Source organism: Bufo bufo, chromosome 9 (assembly GCF_905171765.1).
Source record: "Bufo bufo chromosome 9, aBufBuf1.1, whole genome shotgun sequence".
Lineage (NCBI taxonomy): Eukaryota > Metazoa > Chordata > Amphibia > Anura > Bufonidae > Bufo > Bufo bufo.
In genome coordinates, this window is record NC_053397.1 from 52,211,098 (window position 1) to 52,224,523 (window position 13,426).

Sequence of the window (13,426 nt, forward strand, 5' to 3'; positions counted from 1 at the left end):
GTGGCTTGTATTTCCTTTCTCTACATCATACATGCCAGTTGCTGAAGTGAGACAACCCCTTTAAGGCTCCGTCTACACGACGACATTTGACGCGCGACATTTTGTTGCATTGATGTCGCGCGACAATTTTTATAATGGCAGTCTATGGTGTCGCACTGCAACATGCAACATGCTGCGACTGCGACTCGCAGAAAATCCATTCGAGATGGATTTTTCTGCGACTGTCGCGTCGCAGTCGCAGCATGTCGCATGTTGCAGTGCGACACCATAGACTGCCATTATAAAAATTGTCGCGCGACATTGGTGCAACAAAATGTTGCGCTACAAATGTTGCAGTGTAGTTGTGCCCTAATGTTGTCGTGTAGACCTAGCCTAAGGGTCCATTCACACGTCCACAAGTGTTTTGCGGTCTGCACACGGCCAGGACTATGATAGAAATGCCTATTCTTGTCCGTGGCCGCGGACAAGAATAGGACATGCTCTATCCTTTTTGCGGGACTGCGGAACGGAACTCCAGACGCGCACAGCATGAAATGAATGGGTCCTTACCCGTTCCGCAATGATGTGCACCCATTCATGCGGACGTGTGAATGGACCCTTAGGTGTAAAGGTAGACCGTGGGATATGGCTTTTTTGTGACTTTTGCAAATGTCTCACATACTAAATGAGCCATAATCCAGGTCTAATCTCACTTTTAGCTCTTAAACATGAAAAGTGCCGAAGATCACAAAATGTCACAAATTTTGTCACTTGTGACTTTTTTAGACCACAAAACTGACATATCTGATTTGATAAATGACCCCCTATCTCTTTCTGGTTACAATGTAGTCAATTAAAAAATCTGATGTCACGTGTATATACAGCGTATCTCTTCAGTTTGCTTTATTTTCCATGTCCCGGGGCTTCTTGTCTTCTCCATACTCTTGCCTTTTAACCCGTGTAACCAGTATCCACATCTACAAACAAACAGTAGTAACACCACAAGCCGCTGCAGACAATGGGCAGTGAATGTGTCCATGTGCCCTGTGTGCAGGGCAGAGCTGGGTCATCCCATGTAAATGAGCAGCCCCAGGCTCCCCATCACACTAAGCAGGCAGGGCAGGGGAGTGGCTGCCAAGTGCTGAGCCTGCCCTGCTGCTGCTGTCTGAGCTGCCTGCTGGTAGAGCTGCTGGATCTGAGCTGGAGAATGTGGGAATACTGCTGAACTGACATAGCTCATGATTCTGGACCTGGACTGGACACTATGCTGGCTGGATAACAGACTCTTACCATAGGCACACAGGTGAGGGGTTATTTAAGCTGCCCTACCTTTAAACTGTACCCCTTGTTCCCAGTGCAGAGGTGATCTGGGGTTGTGGAGAGTTACCAGTGACCCTTTAGGAAAAGGAATAAGAAAGCAATGAATAAGATGTGATTGTCCCCGTATGATTCTTGCATATCTAAAGTTGTGAGGGTGAATGGCACCCATGGGAGAGGAGTGAATCCTGCTGTTATTTCTTATTGTGACTAGATACCGAATTGGATTGCGTTAGATACTGGACCTCCAGGTCATTCTTGAGGGTACACGTACATGGCTTTGAAGTCACCTAGGGCTATGCACGCTGGAGCAGCCATAAAGATTGGAATTTGCAAACACTTCATACAGATAATACATTATATTTCAGTTTACTGATCTCAGGAGTATTTCTGATAAGGAACTGGGTCATTGACTATAAGCTTATATTGTAAATGGGTTGAACTCCATCTCCTGCCGTAGTCATTGATTCTTACCGTATACTATTTTTTTTTAAATCTCACAATATTATATGTGGAGTGGAGCCGGCTGGATAGTAGAATTGTGCTAGCTGTGGTCGTGCAGATAATATGGGTGATACGTAGCATTTGTAACTGGTTATTCACATGACCGTATTCTTATTCAATGTGCTATCCAATTTTTTGTACTTTTTTTTTTATAAAGGACAAAAGCAGACCCATAAAAGTCAATGGGGCTATTTATTCAGGGGCATACCAATAATACATAGGGCCCCCGAGCAAAATGAGATGTAAGAAAATTAAAACAGCAGCATAAGTAGCAATAAATAAAGGTATGTATAATAGCACCATATATCAGCAAACCCATATTATAGCAAAAAAATGAAAAAACAAAACACCTTATTGTTATTCCCCACAAAAAGGTACAATGTTCTTGCACCTGATTGAGCCCCCCCCCCCCCCCCCCAATCTGGGGCCCATAGCAAGTCCTATGGGTGCTATGGCTATAGTTACACACATGGGTCTAGTCACAAATATGTATCTTTTTTTTTATTAATGAATCCCTCTGCCCAGTCCAAGAAAATAACTTTACCCCTATTCTGTTTCCTTTTTGCGGATCAGACCCGTCCATTCAATGGAAAAGAACGGATAGTGCACGCAATCCATCCGTGCGCTATCTTTTTTTCACGGATCCGGATGTAACAGCGTCAAGTGAATGAGCTCCAAAAAATGATCTGTCCATGTCTGACAAAATATTTCCAGGTGGAAAATGTATCGTCGTCTTCTGATATTTGCTATAGATTAACATGAGCCATGTGGACGGTGGTCTTGAATGGCTCCTGTGTTCTCTAGTACCAATGGCAGGAAGGGCAACTCATTTGGGCTTAGTAATATTCTTATGGATTCTCTGTGTCTGTCGCCGGGATCCGTCTCTGAATATTTAGTAGTAGCATGTCCAATTTAATTTCCAGAGGTTCTGCCATGTAGGGTTTGTCCTCTCTGACAGTTATGATGTATTATCCACTCATCACTTCCATGTACATTAGCAAATGAAACCTCGTGGTGTTCCAAGTTCTTGTGACCTGCATAGTGAGATGAAGGTGGATCGCAGTGCAGTATCATCTGGAAATGGTTACCAAATGGCCCTGAAGGTTTCATGTGTCTCCTAAGAACTTCTACATGTAGACAAATGTCTAAGGGTACTTTCACACTAGCGTTTTAGTTTTACGGTATTGAGATCCGTCATAGGGGCTCAATACCGGGGGGAAAAAAAACCCGCTTCAGTTTTGTCCCCATTCATTATCAATGGGGACAAAACTGAGCTGAGCTCCAAAATGCATTCCGTTCTGTTTAGTTGCGTTACCATAACGGAGAGCAAACCGCAACATGTAGTATTTGTCTTTCCGTCCTGGGATGCGGAGCAAGACGGATCCGGCATGTCCCCCAATGCAAGTCAATGGGGACGGATCAGTTTTCTCTGCCACAATAGAAAACGTATCCGTCCTCCATTGACTTTTAATGAAATTAATGACGGATCCGTCTTGGCCATATTAAAGATAATACAACCGGGTCCGTTCATAACGGATGCAGACGGTTGTATTATCAGTAACGGAAGCATTTTTGCTGAACACTTCCGGATCCAGAAAAAAAGCTAAGTCTCCTCCCGCCGATTAAGGGGCTCTCTCCCCAAGGAGGGATAGTACCCCCCAAGTTTTAGAAGTATAGTAATGATGGGCCTGTGATCGGATTGCTCCGCATCCCAGGATGGAAAGCAAAATACAACATGTTGCGGTTTGCTCTCCGGTCTGGGAACGCAACTAAACGGAACAGAATGCATTTTGGAACATTCCGTTCTGTTCAGTTAAGTTTTGTCCCCATTGACAATGAATGGGGACAAAACTGAAGTGTTTTTTTCCCGGTATTGAGCCCCTATAACGGATCTCAATACCGGAAAACTAAAACGCTAGTGTGAAAGTAGCCTAAGGTTATTGCAAGGTTGACAACCAGTGACCTCCCAGCAGGTGTGGGACTGGAAACCACAGTGTAGACAAGGTGGCTGTACTTTATACAATATATCCAGATCTAATAAAAATGTTCTTTTCTTAAGAAGACGACCTTTTAATAATGTTTGAAAATGTCCTTGTGGTTTCTTGACTCTTCCCTTTTTTAATAGGAAAAATAATCTATGCCTTTCCGATAACGGTACACTATGACTTCAGATATCCCCCGATGACCAGCTTTGGGAAAAAAAACTTTTGTGCTTGTAGAGTAAGGTTACTAAGGGTGCCTGCACACGTGGCAGAATGCATATATTCGGAAAAATCTGCATCATAAATAATTCCCTAGTATTCCTGTGGAGCTTACATTTGTGTCTGTGTCCCACTGCGGAAAGCATGTGTTGCGGATTTTGTGAAGCCCAATTTCTCCATAGATTTTGATAGGCAATCATAATCCACAATGAAATCTGAATCGAAATCCACATGAACTTAAAAATAAGGTTGCTGATTTCACTGTGGATTTATTTTACCACGTGTGAAAATACCCTAAAGCTGGCCATGCCCATTATGTTGGTTGAACCATCCAATTTGGGAGGATTTGGCCAGCCATCTATGTGTATGGGGCCTGCCAGCTCACCCCTGATGACTGATGTGAGGGCATGTTTGGCTGACCAACTAATATGTACGGGGCCTTCCTATTCTCCCCTGACACCTGATGTATTCCTCCCTCTCCATAAAGACAAGCATGCCTATGTATGATAGGATCGGGAGAGACGGCTTTCAGCTTAATGAGAGTCGTATGTGTATGGCCAGTTTATTTCAATAGTCATCTTGCACCTTTTATACCAGGATATCTCACGCCAAAAACAAAGAAACATAGGAAGGACACATAAAATATCAAAAAACAAGAATGACCCTGGATCACACCTCCTCATGTTATTCTTTGATCTAATAACTGCTTCTCAGCATAATTAACATCGCTTCTCAGCGCCATAAATAGTATACAGGCCCCTATGTTGCATGCTTACATGAGGCATTTTAGTACACATTTTGATCAAAAAGCATAAGCCCACTCACCCCGACAAGGTTGCCTCCTCGAGTGGGAACCTACTCAAAATTTGGCGCGGCACTGCGTGGTGACCACCGACACCACAACACCGCCACCGCACCAGCAGACGGCAGGACTCGTGTAAGCATGCATTTCCTGGTAGGTTCTGTGCAGATCACAGGTTTATTGGAGAGCAGATGAGATTCCTGACCTGTTCTGTGTAACTTTCTGGCACGTTGTGCTATAATCAACATACAAACACATCATTCCTTCTTTCTTTATACGTTCTCAAGAAGTACGGTACATGCCTCCTCTTCATATCCGGAGTGGCAAACATCACTACTGTAGCGGTGAAGTTCCCTCGTTCTTTTCTTTCATGTACATTAAAGTCAAATTTTGGTTTTGTTTTGTTTGTTTTTTTATTAATGAATGCATTTTCTGATGCACTTGTCCCTATGAAAGTATTTTAAGTACTGCTAGTGGATTTACTAAGAGGGCCAAAATTCTTATGTTCCTTGTGCCAGATTTAGATGACCAAGGCTGTTTTGGATGAGGCTGCTTGCCCCCTATTATGTGACTTGGTTAGGTAGACTTTGGTCCAGATTTAATAATGCACCTGCACCTAAAATCTTCCTAAAAAGTGGCACAAATTGGTGCAGTGTTGATGCAATTTGGAGCAACTAGAGTTTCTACACTTTTATTGACTTGCTCAAATAGGGGTGGGGCTTATCAAAAAGGGGTGGAATGTCACTAAAAAAAGGGGCGTGGCCTGAGATGCACCTTTTTTTTCTGGCTTAATTATTATCCAAGTCGTGTCTCAAGGCCTTTCAAAAGGTCGAGCATTGACTTGTAGGATAGCTGCCTTACATCTGGTGGCATCAGGCAGAGCTTTCTAAGAGCTCATTTGCATACATACATTTTTCCCAGAATTCCAGAGAAGCGTTCATGGCCTATAAGACTCCTCACGCCATTTAAGGAGATATTGTATTCCCCAGCTCCTTAATGAAGTGATGCAAACAACAATGCACAAATAAAAGAAGTAGCAGATTTGTTCGAAATTTGCTTCCACAGATTTCATTTCACACATCATTTTTTACTTCATTATGACTGTGTAACGGACGTAAGCCGGTGACTGAAAGACATGGTCTTCAGAAATGACCGATCATCAGAAAAATCCATCAGATAAATGAAGTCGCTGCACTCTAAAGGTTCCTGCAGAAAATGCGATTTATTCACTCTTGTTCAGGACAACATTTCACCAGGGCTTTCTTCACCATCATCAGATAAGGAATCTTTGGCAAACCTTAGGAAAGAAGGCCCCTTTTGGCCAACAATGCTTACATCAGCACTTTCCATAAGCATGACATCTGTACTGGGGATGCCCACCAATTTTGAGGGGATCATCTGATCAATCTCATGTCTGTGGAGGGATTGGGAGTGGGGATGACCTTAGTTCATTACATCAAAGGTGTCTGCTGTATTCCTCTGCGCATTCTGCGCCTTCATCTCTTAGTTTAGAGAATTCCATATCTCCAGGCTACACTGTGGGATTGGATTTTCCCTGACATTACATTTTGGTGCAGTTCACATTTGCATTATATCATTATATTACACCCTAGCGTTGACCACAGTGCAAAGAATAGTGGCCAAATGTCACAATATGGGCATCTGTCAGCAGATTTGTACCTATGACACTGGCTGACCTGTTACATGTGCACTTGGCAGCTGAAGACATCTGTGTTGGTCCCATGTTCATATGTGCCCGGATTACTGAGAAAAATGGTTTTATTATATGCATATCAGCCTCTAGGAGCAACGGGGGCGTTACCATTACACCTAGAGGCTCTGCTCTCTCTGCAAGTACTGTGCCCTCTGCACTTTGACAAGGCCATGATGACATTTCACTGCCTGGCCCTGTCAAAGTGGAGAGAGAGCGGCAGTTGCAGACAGAGCAGGGCCTCTAGGTGTAATGGCGATGCTCCTAGAGGCTCATTTGCATATTTTTATTTATTTTATGCACTTATATAGCCCTACTACATTCCACAGCGCTTTACAGACATCATCTACAGACAATCTAAGTTCCCTATCAGTATGTCTTTGGAGGTGGGGGGAAACCGGGGAGAACATACAAACTCCATGCAGATGTTGTCCTTGGCCAGATTTGAACCGAGGACCCCAGCACTACAAGGCACCAGTGCTAACCAGTGAGCCACCATGCTTCCACCATTTTTCTCAGCAATGTGGGCACATATGATAATCGGACCAACACAGATGCCTTCAGCTGCCAAGTGCACATGTAACAGGTCAGCCAGTGTCATAGGGATAAATCTGATGGCAGATGTCCTTTAATAGATTCTCCCAAAAAATATGGGGTCATTTATTAAACAGAAATACGCCTAAATTAGGTGTACTTCTGGCGCACATTGTGCCCCTGTGTTTGTATGTACGTGACAGTTTATCCACTCTATAATGTATGTAATGACACAAAATCTTATTGAATTACACGTTCTGCACCTTAAAGGGATGCTCCGGGAATTAAGAAAATGAAAATACTTAAATATTACTTTATTATAAATATCTTCTCAAATACCTTTCATTATTTATAATGGCTCGTTTTGTTTGGGGAGCAATCATCAGGGGAAACAAAATGGCCACCGTCCCATCAGTTCACACAAAACCTGTCCTAATCACACATGAGGACAAGTTACTTTACAACACTGAGATAAAGAGCCGCCTCATCCTCCTCCTCTCTACTTGTCAGGGATTATGATCCTGAATACAGATGATAAGAACTTTAGCTGAATCTCTGGGGAATTTAGTTCATGAGGAGACATGATGTTTCCTCATCATCTCACAGAGATTCACCTGTATTCAGGATCATAATTCCTGACAAGCAGAGAGGAGGATGAGGCAGCTCTATGGCTCATTGTGGTGAAGTAACTTGTCCTCCTGTGTGATTAGGACAGGTTTTGTGTGTATTAATAGGACGGCGGACATTTTATTTCTCCTAATGATTGTTCCCCAGACAAAACAAGCCATTCTAAGTAATGAAAGGTATTTGTGAATATAAAGTATTCAAATTTTTTTTTATTCCCGGAGAACCCCTTTAATAAAGTGTGAAATCACTACTAGCGGGGCATTCCTAAGGGACCCAGTTCAATATAGACCAGACCTCACCACCACCACCCATGCTGCTTGTAATCGTTCCGCTATGCCGCTGCCTTTATAGTCAGGCGATTGTACTAATGAGCATGTTGGCACCTTTAGCATATGCATTTCTCTTAGAATACAAGGAACGTTCTGTTCGCCAGGAGTGGCTGCTCTTAGAGAAGGTTTTAGTGCGCCCGTCCTTCTGCCCTTTTGTGCTAACAATGCATTTGAAGTTTGTCGCTGTGCAGGGCATTGCTCAGGCCATCTGGCTTATTGTTGGCTTACCATCGCTCGGATAGGGGCTCTGCAGTTGGGAGACAGTTGGAGGAGACGCACATTCCTATCGTCCTCCTTAGTAAGAGAGGCTTGAGCAAGTAGGCTGCCTCTAAATGTCTGGGCCACATTGTTCTGCATCATTGTTCTTTTGATATGAATGGAAACCTTGTGCCTTCAGTTTGGTCACACTGGTTGCAACATCTTTCCCAGACAGCACAAAATCAGCCTCCTGTCCTGATGTAGCAGAGTCGAATGTATCATAGTAGGTGAACCAGGGGCGTAGCTATAGGGGAAGCTTTGGGGCCCTGACCCAGAAGGGGCCCATCTAGGTAGAGGAGGACTAAAAGACTATGTCAGGGCCCCCTCAACAGTATTACACAATGAAATGATATACAGTGACAGTATAGACAATGTAGAAAACGGATGGAACAGCTGCCGGGCCTGGTCTGAGCGATCTTTACTAGCCACAGGAATGGGGGCGGCATGAAAGGAAGGGGTTGCAAAAAAATTACTGGGGGAGAGGGGCCCCATTCAATAATTTGCTGTGGGGCCCAGTCATTTCTATCTACGCCACTGAGGTGAACCTTATCATATTTTCTGGAGAGAAGGAGAGTTTCGGAGACGAATTAAGCTGAGGTGCATCTCCGTGATGACGTCATATGTGTGAAGCGTGGCTAGATCTTCAAATGTCAGCTATGCAGCTGCATGCCTCCCAAGTGTCCCTCTTTTGGAGAGACAGTCCCTCTTTTTGAACCAAGTCCCTCTGTCCCTCTTTGATCCTTAAATGTCCCTCTTTTTGACCAGGAGAATTAATGCATAAATGTGCATTAATAAATTTACTATATTGATCTTTACTAAAGTGTATGGTTTCTATTTGTATATTAGACCACAATTTCATTATTTTGTGCAATTTGGACCTTAAAATATTTATAATCCGATGATTTATCTGCTAATATTTAAATGGATATTGAAGCGCAAGAAAAAAATTGTCCCAGGGGCTCCACATGCTGTAAAAAAAATGAAGGAACTTACACTCACCTCCCCGATCCCCAGCTGCTGAAGTTGTGACGGAGTCAGTAATTATGCTTTGCGCTGAGTTAGAGGCGTGGCCTAGTATGAAAAAAACTGCCGTGATGCGCGCCGCACATATTGTCCCTCTTTGCAATTTTCAAAAGTTGGGAGGTATGCAGCTGTTGTTGAAGCATTCACTTGCTGTACAGATAAATAGTCTAAATAAAAAGGTTTATGCACTCAGTTATCATTCAGGAATTCTGCAGACCCCACAGCAAAGCCTGGAATGGGGCCTCCCAAAGTCAGGCTAGAACTGCGGTGATGGCGGCAGACCGTGTTTATCAGTACGAGATGCCTGTGCCCGGTCTCCTGTTTATTACCAGGTCTCATATTAATGTCAGAGGATTTGATTGATGAGAGTTCAGACTTCAGCTGCAATTAGCTGAGTACTTATTCTTTAAATTTGTAAAAACAGACTCATTCTGTATATATAAAGTGGACCTGTCACCTCTCCTGACATGTCTGTTTTACTAACTACTTGCATTCCCCATGTAATAATAATTCTGGAGCATCTATTCTTGTGACTCTACGATGTGCCATTCCTTTATTATTCCTGCTAGAATTTATGAATGACTTACTAGCAGTTTGCAATGAAGGTCCAGAGGGGTGTTACCTGCTGAGGTTGTGCCCTTGCACAGTCAGACACAATCCAATCAGTGCTGCCAGTGTCAAACTGTGCAAGGACACACTCTCATCTGGACCTTCACTGCAGAATGCTAGTAAGTCATTCATAACTTGAAGGAATAATAGAGGAATGGAAGAACATAAAGTCATAAGGATAGATGCTCCAGAATTGTTATTACATGGAGAATGCAGGTAGTTACTAAAGCAGATGTGTCCGGAGAGGTGACAGGTCCCCATTAAAGGTCATTTTATTTTAGGCTTCATTGATATTGTTTTACTGATTTATTATTTTACTGACTTATTTTGTGTGTACCACTTTGAAAGAATGTTGAGGTGGCCATAAGCATTAGGTAATGGTCTACCAAAACTGGCGTTTCATATGGCAGTGTGGAACTAGTTCTGCCCCTTCCTGCTAAGCACCCACACCCCGACCACTTTTCAGAAAAGCAGTGATGGCAGCGTAAAACAAAAAAATCACAAATGTTTTCCACAAATCATAGTTTTGCAAAAATGTGTATCTTTTTGATACCACTGTACTGACACACTGGGGGGCAGATTTATCAAACTGGTGCAAAGTAGAACTGTCTTAGTTGCCCACAGCAACCAATCAGATTCCACCTTTCATTTTCCAAAGGAGCTGTGAAAAATGAAAGGTGGAATCTGATTGGTTGCTATGGGCAACTAAGCCAGTTCTACTTTACACCAGTTCTGATAAATCTCCCCCTGGGTTTGTAGATTCCACTCAATGCGTTTTCAGGATCTCTCAACTCTCCCCAATGATAATGTCAAAGTAAGAAGGATCGGGCATGTTGTATTTCAGCATGACTTGTTCCTGCGTGAGATAAGTGGTTTACAATGGGGCTACACGGGGATCTTGGCCTTGATACATGATCGTTAAGTAGCACTGCAGCCATTGAACTGAATAGGTTTGCAGTTTGACTCAAAAGGTGCCACGACTTCGACCCCAGAATCGCTAAATATCCAGCAGTCCTTCAGCTTACGCGCTTTTTCCATTTTGATTTACAGGACCAGGCAATGAAAACATGATGATACCTGGCCCTGTTAATTAAAGTGCAGAGGGTGCGGCACGGAGCTGAGCCTCTAGGTGTAACGGCAACGCCCCCGTTGCTCCTAGAGGCTCATTTGCATATATTAAAACCTAATTTTTCTCAGCAATGTGGGCACATATGAACATGGGACCAACACAGATGCCTTCAGCTGCCAGGCGCACACGTAACAGGTCAGCCAGTGTCATAGGGACAAATCTGCTGATAGATGTCCTTTAAGTAGCTGGTCATGTTTGCTTGTAGTATAATAATGGCGCTTATGAGGCCACCACTACAATGAGCGCCTGCTCTGCTCCGGTTGGCTCTGTGACTACCAAAGATGATAGTTGGTATAGCACTATCATCTTTATGGAAATTTAGGCCCCTCACACCTGTCTGCTTTCCACTTCAGTTATTAGTTATGCATTTTCCCAATATGTTAGATGAGTTTGCACTTGGAGCTTCCATACGTTGGCACGCGCAGGGAAGTATTGCGGTGGTGATCTAACAGCTTTGATTATACCAGGAAATATAGGAAAAGAATAGCCATCACTTTACCGTAAGCGGCTCACCAGACACAGACTGTAGACCAACGTAATATGCCGACCACGCTCTAAGGATCGTGTTTAATAGACAATATACACATAGTCAGCACTCGAGGTATAAACTCAACAAAATGTTATAGATCCCCAAAATATTATAGATCCCCAAATAATATAAAATATATGTTATTTTATATTTAGGAATCCATTAAAATTAATTGTTTCATATTCTTTGAGTGTTTGACTTGAGTGCCGACTATCTGTCTTTAGCTAGGACAAGAGAGGGAGAGTGCACATGGGAGAGCCTGCAGGTAGCTATAGGGGGTGCAGAGGTAGCAGTCGCTACCGGAACCAGGAGCCTGAGGGGGCCCAAAGACTTTTGTGCCTCATAAGAACACCAGTATTTTAGAAAGTGCATGCAGGTCAAGTTACACCTCTGGTTGGAGGGAAGGGGTTAAGTCAAGAATTTGGCATGGGATGGGGAAGGGGGTGCCGTTTCAATTTTTGCCTCAGATAGCAGAACGGCTATGTGCTTCCCTTTCCCTGTCCACAAAGCACTGAGGTAAGGGGGGCCCAAGCTCAACCCTTGCACCAGGGCCCATGAGCCTTTAGCTACACCCCTGCCTGCAGAATATATAGAAGGGAGCCGGCTGTGTTGCGCTAAGGGTGCAACAATCCGCTGAGGCTTGAATGTAGGTGCCGCCCCACCAGGCCGAATGCTGGATAAATGGGAAGGGAAAGAAGAAGAGAACAGTGTCTTCAATGCACGGCACTACCTCCAGAAGACAGTTAGGATATACTGTAGTTCGGGTTCAGGAATTGTTTTTATTAATTAATTTGCAACGCGTTTCGAGTCCGCATCGGACCTTTCTTCAGGCATTAACATCTATCATAATCTATTAACAAACTATCTGTCCGTTATTTTTACTTAAAGGGAACCTGTCAGCAGCAAAAACCACCCCAAACCGCCAGCAGTAACTTCAAGTAGCCGGCAGTGAGTTTCTAATGATGATTTTCTTCCTGCAGTCAGATGCGGTAAAAGCAGGAAAAAACTTTCTTTTATCCTCCGTCCGTGCTATTTTCGAGTCACTCTTGAAGTCAAGCGGGCAGCGGCCTCCTTGCTTCAAGTCAAGGTAACCGCGCCCCCTTCCCTGCCCCTTCTCCTGTGACTGTTCAGCCAGCTGTTCGGCAAAGCCAGCCGGCTGTCGGGCATAAGCGTGGTCAGTCACAGCGAAGGGGCAGGGAAGGGGGCCCGGTTACCTTGACTTGAAGCAAGGAGGCCGCTGCCCGCTTGACTCGAAAATAGCGCAGACGGACGATAAAAGAACGTTTTTTCCTGCTTTTACCGCATTTGACTGCAGGAAGAAAATCATCATTAGAAACTCACTGCCGGCTACTTGAAGGTACTGCTGGCGGTTTAGGGTGGTTTTTGCCGCTGACAGGTTCCTTTTAACCTTATGGTTAGTTATATGAACATAGATGAGGTCCGTGGCTGAGATACTGGAATGGAAGAGGTACATAATGGAGAGGTTGGCTACATCTATGCAAAAGCGTCCTCTAAGAAAACAAAATAAGATTCACCTGTAGAACCTCTTAACCAGATTTCCAAGGACACTTGGAATGTTGGCTGGAAATGCTTTACAAAGCAAAGGTCACTGCCCAACTGCTCCGAGGTCAAACTCATTTTGTATAAGGCTGGCAGGTTAACAGGCACATGTTGGAGGGGATCAGAACAGGTTTATCCTCTGTCATGACCACTTTTGAGAGGTGGATGGATGGTGTCACTGATGGTACTGGAATGTGTGATGTCATAAAGAGGTGAGTAGGGCTCACGGTCACGTAGCATAAAGCGTAGGGTAGAGAATGGGGGAAGCTTCACAACTCTGCTGCGGAAGTAAGAAGAAACACAAACGCTTCTCT

General features: G+C 43.9%; 1 protein-coding gene across 2 annotated transcripts in view; it reads left to right on the forward strand.

The window, feature by feature from the left end:
* Window positions 1-1,160: 1,160 nt before the first annotated feature.
* Window positions 1,161-13,426, forward strand: part of BCAR3 (BCAR3 adaptor protein, NSP family member) — a 109,154-nt gene continuing 96,888 nt past the window's right edge. For both annotated transcript variants that reach the window (XM_040406676.1, XM_040406677.1), the window contains exon 1: window positions 1,161-1,282. The gene's annotated coding sequence lies outside the window, so the exon portion shown is untranslated. The remainder of the gene's footprint in view (window positions 1,283-13,426) is intronic.